This window comes from Triturus cristatus, chromosome 12 (assembly GCF_964204655.1).
Source record: "Triturus cristatus chromosome 12, aTriCri1.1, whole genome shotgun sequence".
Classification (NCBI taxonomy): domain Eukaryota; kingdom Metazoa; phylum Chordata; class Amphibia; order Caudata; family Salamandridae; genus Triturus; species Triturus cristatus.
Window position 1 is genome coordinate 532,357,643 of NC_140595.1, and position 13,599 is coordinate 532,371,241.

At 44.9% G+C, this 13,599-nt stretch overlaps 1 long non-coding RNA gene across 1 annotated transcript in view; it reads right to left on the bottom strand.

Moving 5' to 3' along the window:
- The window catches only part of LOC146776206 (uncharacterized), a 153,577-nt gene that overhangs the window by 133,515 nt on the left and 6,463 nt on the right, over positions 1-13,599 (bottom strand). The window contains exon 2 of the long non-coding RNA XR_014972179.1: positions 1,366-1,507. This is a non-coding gene — a long non-coding RNA (uncharacterized LOC146776206). The remainder of the gene's footprint in view (positions 1-1,365; positions 1,508-13,599) is intronic.

Genomic DNA, 13,599 nt, shown 5'->3' on the forward strand with positions numbered 1-13,599 from the left:
GTGCAACAGTTGATGTTGTTGCACCAAGGATATTGCGCTGCATAACTAAATACTTATAAGGTCCCAAAAGCGAGACCTATTGGCTATGCCAATTCTTGTTTAACCTTACTGCTCACATTTTGTAAGGATATAAGGAATGGACATTGAAACAGGTTCCTTTCAGCCCTGTAGTCATATTCTTAACTTTTCAGGCAAAAACACTCAATGATTTCTCAATAATAAGTGTAACAGCATTGATATAACTGTGTTGTTCCTGCTTACATTTCACATGCTTTACATAATCTTCCATTCCCCATGAGCGTTTCCTATTTCCAGGATGTTGTTACTTTTTTTCAGAGTCAGCATATTACTCGTCTCTCCTCCCTCATAAACTATTTCTCATTTTGTGGTTCTCCAGCGCTGTGAGGTCATACAAACGGCAATAGCGCCATGCAAATATCATCACTGCACTGCACACAAAAAAGTAAAGTAAAAAACCATTGTCATTTTCAACACCAAGAGCTCTAGCTTTCACAAATGCGAGACCTGTTGCATTGCAAATGCTTGTTTCTTTTTGAGATGGCTTCTGTTGTGTGCTTCCAAGGATTATGAGTTATAACTAAACAGTACCCCTCTGTGAAGAAGAATGGAATATCCCAGCCATAAGGGCACATAAGGATAAAGTTGTCACTTCCCTCTTTCATCTGAAATGCAATGCGAGACACAATCTGCTCTTAGATATCCGGAGGCTGAGCGAGCTTTCAGGCAACCCCCTCCCCTGAGGCAGGCTCCATTTCTTGTCGGCTTTTTGGGTTCTTGCATTTTGGCAGCTTTTCACGTACCAGATGAATTACAGTAGGCCTTTGGAAATAGCAACATGGTTGCACACTGACCCATCTCTAACTTTGACCTGGCCGGACCCTTTGTGAAAAATGCTGGATGTCTGCGACCTAATTGACAGGCTTTGAGGTTTAGGGAACCTGGAATCAGGGATCATGTCATTGAGACGGTAGAATTTGAACCCTTGTCTTGTTCAAATCCAAAACCACACAGTTATATGATCCAGTTAGAAGTCTCTCGGACCACATATATTCACAATAGCAGAATCCTGATTGGATGCTGCATTGTGTTTTATTCCTGAGCGTCAGATCACTCCAACCAGACTAACTTCCTGCTGCTTCTAGGTTGAGGCTAACATTAGAATACTTACTTGCGACGTAGAAGGGGCACGTCCGAGTCGATAGGCCATCTCCATACCCAGTTTAACCATTACCATCACTGGAGCTCAATGATTATAAAACTAAAAACCTTTAATCCTAGTTCGTTTTACGCATTTAGGTTTTTTGAAGTAAACTAACGAGCGAACTTGTCAGAAGGTCATCTCACCAATGTAATGCTGGCCCGTGGTGGTCTTCTGAAAGCTCTTGTCGTGCCTTGGTCCACTGCCGCCTCTGGCCACACCACTTCCAGATATGTTGATCCATCTTCCTGCAACCGTCCTGCATTCATCTCAGCGAGGTGCACCACCCTGTTATCGCAGATATAGAAGCAAGAGATTAAGAAATAAGAGTTCGGTTCAATTCCCAATTGCAACGTAAACATTCAAGATATTGTTGCCTTATTTTCTGTAGTACTGCAACCATACCCCTCCTTTATAGAGTGCACCCCATTAAAATCAAGACTTATCTAAAACGGGGAGGATACAGAGTAGGCTTGAGGGTGCATATTTCAGGACCATCCGGCTCTCCGTTGCAAGTGGAAAAGTTGCCAAAAATCACACAATTTTCTGGTTTCACTTTGTATCGAACAGCCAGTAAATCTTTTTCTTTGTCCTTATGTAAAAGGCTTATAAAAGATGACCTCCCAGCACCTGGTGGGATTTGAAACCTCACATTAGAGGGGCCTCTGAGACCAAATGTGCAAGACTTAAAATGATTTGCCCAGAAGCTCCTGATCTAGCGAAAGGAGGCCTAGCCTCCAAAAGCACTGTGAGGCCACGAAAGCAGTAGTAAAGCACTAAACAAATGCACAAAACCTAATGAAGGCGATTGAAAGCTAGACAGGGCCCCAGGACTCTTCTTAGCTGCCCTGCCTGCCTGATGAGCCAAACTGCACCTTGGCCAACCCAATCGGTGCGCTCATTTATGTGGGGATTATCCCCCTTACATACCATGGACCACCAGTCCATACTCATGCCTTTTTAGGGGCGGAGCGTAGCATGGCAAAACCCCGGTTGCTCAGGCTTACAACCCCCCGAAGGACTAGCGGGGTGCCAGCATTTTTCAACCAGGGTCCTGCCGTAAAGACTCTTGGAATTTGGCATAAGGCACCCCTATTGTGCTCCTTAAGGGGTACCCCTATGTACCAATCAGCCTCCGGATCACCCTGTAACTCCACCAATGCCCCGGATGTGGCTGCTGTCATATTTGCCCCCCCCCCCCACCATGGCAGGCTCCATAACCTCTTGCAACCGGCGGTTACCAGTCCTTCTAACTGGACAACTCCTTTCTACATCTGACATCTGACATGTGTGTTCCCCGTTAACAAGTTATTGTTTGTGGCCAACACCATACCCTTAGCTCTACCCGCTGACCTCCGCTTACATGGGATTACAGCGCCAGCAAGAAATATTACCCCGCTGGGATTTTAAAACTACTACTCCCTTCATAACCGCCATTCTGCCTGATATACTCCTTATTCGATCATTCGGCTTCCAATTGACCTCCTATGCTGATGACACTCAAATAGTGTTATCCATACAAAAAGGCAAAGAGGCTGAGACTGGTCGGGACTGCTACAATTGTATGCAGTCTATTGCAGGTTAGATGTCAGCAAATTGCCTCAAGCTGAATGCAGGGAAGACTGAGGTGATTATTTTTGGTAATCCCTCAAATCTCTGGTCAACCGACTGGTTGCCAGAATCTTTGAGTTCACCCCCAGCCCCTACTGGTAAGGCAAAAAATTTGGGAGTGATGGTGGGCTCTAGGCTGTCTTTTGCAGACCAGGTTGGCAGAGTGGTATCCTCCTGTTTTCATCTCCTTAGGATTATGAGGAAAATCAAGCGTTTTCTCCTGGAGGATAGCCTTAGGACAGTAATAACTGCGATTATTCTGTCTCGCTTAGATTATTGCAATGCTTTATACCTCAACATCCACAAAAGGCAGCTCAATCGACTGCAAGTAGTGCAAAATGCAGCCGCCAGGGTCCTTTTGGGTATCCCTAGGTTTGTCTCCGTAAAGAAGGGACTCTGGAACCTTCATTGGCTCCCAATGAAACAACGGATAGAATTTAAGGCTCTATGCCTGGTTTTTAAAACCCTTGAGGGGCTTGGTCCTACCTTTATGAGTCAACACTTTCAATGGTACACCCCCCCAGGGCCTTACGTTCAACTAAGGCAAAGCTGATAAAAGTTCCACACGCTAAAACTGCTAGTTGGGGGGGCAGCATTTTTTTCTTTTGCGCCGCAAAGGCTTGGAATGGCCTCCCCCTGCAGCTTAGAGGAGTAGTCGGGCTACTAGAGTTTAGGAGGAGCTTGAAAACTTGGCTCTTTTCTTAACTTTGAACTTCTTTCCTGACCTCGCAGGCAACGTTTCAGCGCCAGGACACCTCACGGTAACAGTGCGCTTTATAAAATCTATTAACATTACATAACATAACATGTGCACTGCGTGCAAATATGTGCATTTACATTTGGGGTTGACTAAGCCCTTGTTTACCCCCCCTACTTGGCTAATCCCCAATTTGGAAGTTAAAACTGATAGCTGTGTGCTGCACCAGCAAGCAAAATATGGGCTCCCCTGGAGAGGGTCATTGGGTGGGAGCAGGGTGGAGCCTTGTGACCAATGGACCCACCCCACCTGAGCATGCACCTTAGGCATGGCCCTCTTCCCACAGGAATCATATGAGATGTATTGAATTTAAGCTGTTTCATGTCCTTTCAGGTGTGCCAGGTGAGCCTCCCCACCTAAACCAAGACCAAGGTAGGTCCCTGAGGGTACTCCTAATATCCTGTCACATTTAAAGTCCTTGTCGCCTGCAAAACCCAACATTCTGACTACGATCTTCTGATGCTGTGTCGCCATGCTGGTGTCCCCACCCTAGTGTATGTAGCCCATAGCCAGCTTTAGCTAAAGATATACCAGAGTGCTGAAAAAGGTGCCACTGCCATTGCTTTTGGATTTGTGAGGGCATTGTGTAAACATATGAGCAAATATACCTGCACCTTCTTAAATATGAATGCAAGATGTATTCTGGTAATTGTCAGCCTATGTGCTCTGAACCCATATTGCTCCACATTATTGGAGTCACAGCGCACTATTTGGAGTGACAAACATACGCACCCCACCAGGATGAATGGTTACCCATACGCTCATGTTTACAGAGTGCACATCTTATAGAAATGGCCAAAAGAAAAACCTATTTAAAACCCAATCTATTTACAGGTTCCTGCCAATGTACCCTTCTGCCTGATATGGGCAAATAAGACGCCTATAGCCTTGCAGATCCCACCGCCCTACCATCTAATGCGATCAGGAAGGAGGGGCCCTGCACCCCCAGTATTCTGCTGCATTTTATGTCCATATTGCATGCAAGCCCCTCACTGTCTGACTGTGATTTAGATGCTGTGTCACCATGCTGATGTCTCCACCCTAGCATAAGTCATCCAATTCCAAACTTCTGCTAATGTATATCAGAGAGCCGACAGCAGGTTGCACAGGAGGAGAACAACATGTACAAGTACCTGCCCTTTCTTGAATAATGGGAATGCCGAATGTTTTTAATGCATTGTAGCCTTTTTGTGCTCTAACCCAGTGTTTCCCCAACAATTGGAACCGCAGCCCACTTGACAGAGCACAACTTCCACAACCCGCCTAGCTGCAATGGCAATAAGGCGGGTAATATGTAGCTTAACTGAAGCAACCTGTAGCATACTCGTTGACGGAGTGCACATACTTTGCTGAATTGACCAGACATTTGCACAGACATTTTTATTGATAAACTATGGCGAGCAAACTAATGGTGTTAAATCTGGCTTCACTGAATGTTTATCTGCTGTGCATCTGCCAGTGAGACCTTGATTTGTTTTGGCTGTGTTAAAATTGTTGCATGCGTCACACTTCAGGATTATACATTTGTGCTAAATCTTTTGCTTTCTTCACTGCTGAGTGAGCCCAGTACTTTCACAGATATTTCTTTTACATTTTCCGTTTTTGCTGCAACATAGAATAAGATTGCAAGCACCAATCCCATACAATTAAAGTTCAGCATATTTTGTTTGGGGACATGACCTTGTCTTCACACTCTGTAGTGTGATCCGGACTGCTATGACAAAGTGTCAATGAGGCCTCAGAAATCACGTTTACCCGATCATCTTGTGATACACCTCTACTGGATAACTAATATGCTCCCTATCTTGGTTCTTTGTAGTAACTCAATGATGACAACAGCAGGGCCTTTACTGGCCTGTAAACATGTTTGCTTAGTCCATTGGAATTGGACCTAGTTCAAAGGTTTATCCCTGGAATGAATTTCCCTCCAACAGAATCAAAGCCCTGCCTGTTTACTGGATTGCCTCCAAGTACCCTTCTGATTGGTGACACGAAACATTCTACTCAGCATGAGCTGACAGTCTTGCATTGCCATTGCCATAACCCAACCTATGCCCTTTGTAATCACGCTCCATCCTCCTGTGCAGTGGTCATTTGGCTAAAAGCCATGGGGACCCTGAAATGCTCTTTAACCCTCCCATGCTCTGCACTAATGGCAAGCACTACTCATTGCTTCCCACATAGAGGCTTCTGTTAGTAGAAAAGTGTGAAAATGTCTTGCTAGAGTGGCCACAACAGAGTATTATACGTTTTTAACAGACCTCACCAAGCTACATGCCTGCCCAGCTTCTGGTGCTTATAAAAGGGTGGCCTTGAGAAATGCATGTCTGTCCAATTCAGTCTGTCCAATAATTCCTTAAAGGCATTTTCCACTTGCAGTTGAATCCTGTGCTGTTCAGCTGACCATCCTCAAAGGCTGTTTAACTGTTAACAATATGAGTGGTGCAGAGACATTATCTCGGAATCTACTGTTGCAGTTTCATGTTCTGGTATAGTCCCCGGTTATGTGGATCCTACCTCTGCCTAATGTGTGTGACCAGGAACATAGTGCAGCTCATTTGGCACACTTGCATTTGACTCAAGACAAACTAGCACCGACTGGATGTGCTGCTGATGGCCGAGTCTTGCCGCAAAGGGTGGTAGAAGCATGTTATTTGTTGGTGCCTGTCCCCACTATTATACATGGCGGCACAACTTCTGATGGGATGGCCTTCAGGAATGGATGACCCCATACCCTGCTTGACTAAATTGTGTGATCCTAGTCAATTGTCTGAATTTTTACTTGCACCTTCCTTTGACATAAGGTTACCTAGAAAATTGTAGAAAACTGTATAAAACTTTCCCTTGTGTTTCAATTATTGAGCTATAATGTTGTTCCTCTATCCTAACAACCCACAGGGTTCCTGCTTGATGCCCTCTGAGAGAGGCCAGTAATCCCCTCACCAGGTGCCTTCTTGGGAACCTAGAAAGAACAGCAAATAGATGACTATTGTGTGCACTACTACGCCTATAAGGACATTAGCGATATGAGTTTGTTGACCCGTATGAGGAAATGACAATATGGATTTCAATATCCTAGTAATAAAATTGGGGTAAATTTAATACCAGTGCTAGGGATGGCCTGGTGGAGTGCTGTAGACCTCCTGCCAAATAATCTACCCATGCTTCATATGGGTTTCCTAAGCACCAGTTTCACACACCTTGTTATACCCCCTTGAATTCAACAGGAATGACACATCAACCGATAGGTTCCACTCCACTTTTCCCATCAAACTCTGCAGTCCTTTTGCCTGTACGTGAAATGGAGTTATTTACTTAGGCGCTCTTTAATATCCATCAACAATAATGTTACTTGAAATTAAAATAAAGGTCTGACACCAGTCCTTCCACATATCCTGATCACTAATCATAACCCAAACTGTGAGAAAAGAATTCAGCCTTTCACGCTTGGCCCACCTGGCCACAGCAATGTTGCTCTGTTATCTACACTAAGGATCAAGTCAGGCCAGCTGTTTTATTAAAGATGTTGCCCTAGGAGAGCGGAACCTCAAAATATGTGAGCTTGCAGCAAACATTTAGAAGACATGCCAACAAACTAACCATCTCCAGAACTAGAGATTCATGCAGCCACTCAATGACCCCATTCCGCAGGGGGCTACATTATTTTGTGTTACTCCACTGGCTATTGGTTCAAAGTACGGTTAGGAACATGTGTATTACCCCTGATGTTAATTTACAGGTGACCTGTTCATAACAACTGGCGAATGAAGCTGATTATCACACTGAAATGTTTCAATCAGTGCACAGTGAATGTTTCCAGTTCGTGGCACTAGTCACTTCCCAGCAAAGGTTAGCACTTCCAGGCAACTTTCATTACTTTTGGGTATTATTTTGCTTGGAAAACTGTGGAATGGAGGGTCTTCTTTACAAATGAGAGAGGAAACTGCTTTCCAGTTGCAATTTATCAGCATCTGACTTGGGAGGGGGACAAAATAATTCAGTTTCTAGATGCGTAGAACTGGTGGGGTGTTTATTAGGTCTCCCCCAGAGACAACTTTTGTAGTCACGACCTCATGTTTTCTACAAAAAAAACAACAATAAAAAGAATGCATCATGTTACATACTCAGCATTTTGTTCCTTTGTGTGGATTGTATTCTTTGCTAACATAGTTACCGATAGGTTTGCATGCCATGTGTGTTGCTGTTGTCCTACTCCCATCTTCCTTGTGAATGCTTCAGTCCTGCTTTACTGCTACTGGCACCACAAGCGCTATCACTTTCACTACTGTCATTACCATTCAGTTATCAGCAACACATCTACTACTAGCAGTAACATTAGCACCACCATTACTCACTACCAATACCACCACCACAATGACCAAAAATCAAAATGGGTTTTACATCTGCTTCTTGTGCCATCAATTAAAAGATGGGTCACCCTTAGGATACCATAGACAGACTCTTTAAAGGGGTCAGCCCTATTTAGCCATTCATTTTCTTGGCGAGGTCAGTTGTATTTCTCTTTTGTTAACAGGGCAGTCCTTAAATAATTTCAGTGTCATATAAGTTGAGCAATGGCATTTAGGCTGTGTGTATGGCAGTAGTTTTTGATTGGCTGGAGATGATGTGTCCTTCTTTGTGGGATGTGGGGCTATTTTTGATCGTAGTTGTGTAAAACCTAAATTTCAAACTTGTAAACACATGTTTTATCTAAGCTGTTGTTCATAGTCGCAGTTTGTTCATTTGTACAAATTATTCTCTTTGGTGTCATAGTTATTGATTAGTTTAAATGCCATCTGTGGTGCTCCTGTTGTACCCCACCTTGCTTGTGAATTGTTGACTGCTAATTTACTGCCCCTGCCCTCACAAGCACCTTTACCACCACCACAATTACCACCACTACCTCCACCACCTATAACACCATTACCATCATAACCAACAATACCACTACCAATATTACCAGACCCACTACCACCACCATTACAAATGCCGCAATTACCATCAGCACCATTACCACCACTATACCATCACTACCATCATTACATCACCAGCATGTCCAATATATTTACCACAACTATCACCAACATCATTGGTACAATCACTATAGTCACCATTACCACCTTTACTAATAACATTGCTGTCAGCATCATTATCAGTGCCATTACCATTCCATTACCAGCACTACTGTCTTACTACCAGCATTATCACCACTAACCTCTCTAACAACAACATAACCACCACTATGATTACCACCACCATTACTAACACAATAAATGTTACAACCAGTACCATTACCACCACCATTGCTGTCACTGGTACTACAACAACTACCACCACCATTATCCCCTTTCCCACTACCATTACCACCAACACCATCATTGCCAACATTACAATTACTAATATCACAATTACTAGCATCACCATTACCACCATCAGAATTATCAGCAGCATCAGCACTATTATCACTATCATTACTGTCACCACTACCATTACTCCCACTATAGATGTTACAATCATCACCACTACTACCATCACCATCCCTATCACAATACCACAATTATCACCATCATGAACACCATATTCTTTTTTAATATCTTTTTATTAACAGTCATCGACATATAAGCGATCATAGCAATAAATCAGTAGCAGAGTATGGCAGTAATCATTCACATTATACACAGTAAGGACAGATCATAGAGAAAGCATGTCATCCAAGGCAATATGCTGAGGGAGAGCACAAATGTCCCCACGGTACGAGTTCCAAGGCATCCATAGTCAGGACCACTTTCTAGGGCAGCCACGAGCAACGTATACTGTCTTTTCCCGGAGCATGCACCAGTCCATGCTGGACTCCCATGCCTCCAGTGTGGGCGGTGCTGCCGCCCCCCATGCCTGGGTGATGTTCCTTTTAGCTAGCATGAACCCCAGAGTGGCCCATTGTGTCTGGTGTGTGTTCAAATCAGTTGGCTCCCATATGTTCAGTAGACATCTACGTGCTTCCGGGCGAATAGGAATTGCAAGTACCGCCCCCATTACTTCATGTATCTCCCTCCAGTAGGACTGAATGTGTGCTCATTCCCAGATGATGTGCATAAAAGTGCCCGTGTGCCCTCAATGCCGACGACAGTCCCCTATTTCTGCTCTCCCCATTTGCACCATTCGAGGCCCGGTCATATATATCCTATGCAGGATTTTAAGTTGCACTAGCCGTAGTCGTGCTTGAATCGCCACCACCCGGGGGGAGGACTCAGCCTCCTGCCATTCCTCATCATCCATTTCAATACCATCCGCCACCTATTTTTGTCAGAACAGGGAAAGAGGGTCTTCCATATTATATATTAGTTTGTTAGAAATCAGTGAAATGGTCTTCTCCGGAAGGTATTGTATTGTACGGAATTCTTGTATAGCGCAGCTGTCACCCAACAGGTATCCTGGCGCTTAAAGACCAAGATGGAATTAGGACAGCGAGAACCGATTGAACTCTTAATCAGGAGACTTACTTCCTATTCCTGGCAAATAGCCAGGTCTTAAGGATCTTCCTGAAGCCCATCAGGGAGTCGGCTTGTCTGATGTCTTGAGGTAACTCGTTACAGAGACATGCTGCTGCTGTACCGAAGGCCCTACCTCCCATCCTGGCCATCTTAACTCTAGCAATAGAAACCAGGCTTTGACTGGTAGATCGAAGAGGTCTTTTGGGCTCATACCAAGAGAATCTCTCTCGCAGGGCTATCGGGCCTATATTATGGAAAGACCTGTATACCATGCATAGAGACTTAAAGCTAATTCTGTCTCTGATGGGTAACCAGTGAAGGTCCCTAAGAGCCAGAGTAGCAGAAGAGCAGCACTGTCTATTAAGAGCCAATTTGGCCACATAGACTGGACTCTTTGCAGCCCCTGCACGATGTATTGAGGGGCACCCAAATACAGGGAGTTGCAGTAGTCCAGTCTGCTCAGGATTATGCTTCTAACCACTAAGGATCTAGCCTCTCTGGGTAGAAGAGGGAGAATTTGCCGAAGGGCTCTCAACAAGACAAAGCATATGCTGATTATTTTATTGGCCTGAGATTGCATCTGAAGGTCCTCATCCACCATAACACCCAGGTTGCGAACCGCATTTGTTGCCACTATAGGATCCTCCTCCGGCCTAAGCCTAAATTCGCCCAATAGGGGTTTGGACCTTCTTGCTGTGGAATGATACAGCAGCTCTGTCTTCCCCCCATTGAACTGTAAGGAGTTAGCCTTCAGCCAATTCGAAACCTGGCCCATACACGACTGGAAGATGTTCATAGGCACCGCGTGCTTTCCTTCCAAGGAGAAAAGCAGTTGAGTGTCATCGGCGTAATTGACCAGGTCGATCCCATAAGATTTTATAATAGGGATCAGAGGGCGTAGATAGACATTAAAGAGGATCGGACTGATTGCCAAACCCTGAGGACTCCATGACAGACCGGAGAACTCGGGGAGGCAAATGGCGCCATGGTTACCACCTGTTGTCTATTTGATAAATAAGATTGCAGCCACTTCAGAGCACAGCCCCTCACCCCCAACCTCTCCAGCCTTGTGATCAGTACTGCGTGATTTACTGTGTCGAAGGCGGCCAACATATCCAGTAACACCAACACAGAGGAGTCACCGTTATCGGCGCACATTTTTTACTTATCCAACACAGTTGTCAATCCATCCAATCTCCTATCCTCCAATGGGGAGGACTCTGGAGGGGAGGAACCCTTTGGAAGGAGTGAATATAGTGCATGGCGAACCTGTGCGTAACAAAAATGCTCAGAGTCTGCCAGCTCGTGTTGGCTTTGAAGAGCTGCAAATGTTTTCATTCCTCCCTTCTCCCACAGGTCTTTAATTCGCGAGATACCAATCATGTCCCACTTGTCAAACCCCTTTGTCGTCCACAAATTGCCCAATTGTGCAGAGTCCCATAGAAGGGTGGCTTGAACACCATATTCACTTCTACGACTATCAATACTATCATCACTAACGCTATTGTCACCATCGCTGTCCTCAATACCACTAGCCCCACTGCCTCTACCACTATCATCGTCACATCACCACCACTTTCATAAACACCACTGTGACCAACATCTCCACCACCATTATCGCTACTACCATCACTTTCACCACTATAAGCAATATCACCACTTTCACCACCGCTACCACTTCTACTATTACCACTGCTAGCATCATCCCCACTACTATTACCGCACTGATACCACCAACATCACTGCTATCACCAATATCAGCACTTCTACCAGCACTACCATTATGTTTTTGTTGGTTTGACAGTGTTGCGTGTAAGAGAGAGGGTCATGCGAATTTTCCACCAGTAACAAAAAATAGGCCAGCCCTATTGGCTATGCCAGTGCTTGTTGTTCAGGGACCTCAATGCATCACAGCCAAACTGAGACCATCTAACTCATTTGAAATATTACAAGGAAGATTCAAACATGCTTCTGCAAAAGCACAAAGGTTTGTAATATAATACCACCATGATTCACAGAAATAAGTGCAATTCTTGACTCACAGAATTTAAAGAAACTAATCATGGGTGGGTCTTCTTTTCATCATTATACGATGTCAAAGATCTGATAATAAATGAGCCGATAAATAAGGTGATAACGGTAGAGGCAGCAGCAACATTATCGGCAGACAACCAGAACATGCCCATTCTTTGTAGGTTGTATCCCAGGTAACGCTGGTTGTTTGGGTATCATGACTCCACCAGCCTTTAGCTGTCGGAAACATTTGATGACATTAATAGGAAGTGCGCAGTGTTACCACATGGTAGCTTCTGAAACTTTGTACTGTAATGGAGCGTAAAAATGTGCAGTAATCCAGTTAACTTACGTCTTTTTTTAAAGACAGCCTAAGTTGTAAATGACTTACTCCTTCCCCTCTCCTCACCCACTCTCCACAATTGGACAGGGCTTCATGTCAGAGCACATTTGTTTATGGAATTTGGTGGCGTGTGAGCCAAGACTCTTAGGGACCCAAATAATAGGGCATCGAGTGAAGGAGCACAGGATTCACAGCACCACACTGAAATCACTCCTACCCTTCAGTGGTTAACATCAAGGTCAAGTCCATTTTTAGGTTGCAGCACAGCTGTGTGGTATGAGAAAGACATCTTGGGGACTTTCGTAAATTGACCTGGGAATGCATTCTGCCCGTTGCTTGCCATTGGCTTTGTGGTTTGTAACTCAGGTTTTCCTGCTTTTTATTAGCTGGCTTAGGAACTCCAGGATCACTTCATCCCTCTCATGCTAAAACCTTACCTTATTTACCAGTTTCCTTCTGAGATCTACCTATCAAACAGGCCTGTAAATCTTGTTCTTATCTCGTCACATTTACTGTGCATTCAAACACTGAGGTCAAATTTCAGGCTGTGGCTTTGAGGGAACCTGGTGTTTAATATGCTTTCGGCCGACTTCAAAGCGAGAGCGTTTACGGGAGGAATGCAGATTGCTCTCCCCATGGAGTAGGGGTGTCACAGTGTCACGGACACTGCATGCACAAGAGCTGCAGGGACGGCTGTGCCAGAGTGCATCTGCTTTGACATTATCCTGTGCCCCAACCAGCGGCGTAACACAGGCCCCCGCATCCCCCGGAGTGCCGGGGGGCCCCCCAAGTTCCAGGGGGGCCTCCTCAGCACTGCACTTCGGCTGGAGAGCTCTGGATAAGAGTCCGGAGGGGGCCCCTCTACGTACCTTGCAGGGGGGCAGCCTCAATTATCGTTACGCCACTGGCCCCAACTATCCCACCTGGACGCATTAGGAACTGTTGTGGTGGTGTGATGGAGTGGTCATAACATGGTGATTTGTTTTTTTTCGTCTTAGGGAATACAACTGCAGTGATTTAGCAGTTGAAAGTCTCTGTCACCTCTGACAGGTTGACACTATTATCTCCTTCCTCTTCATAGTCAAATTCTTTTTTACAGCATAGCTGACATTACCTGCTCTCTGTGGGGTAGAATGAGTGGGTCAGACAGGCGTGTAGTTGGGTC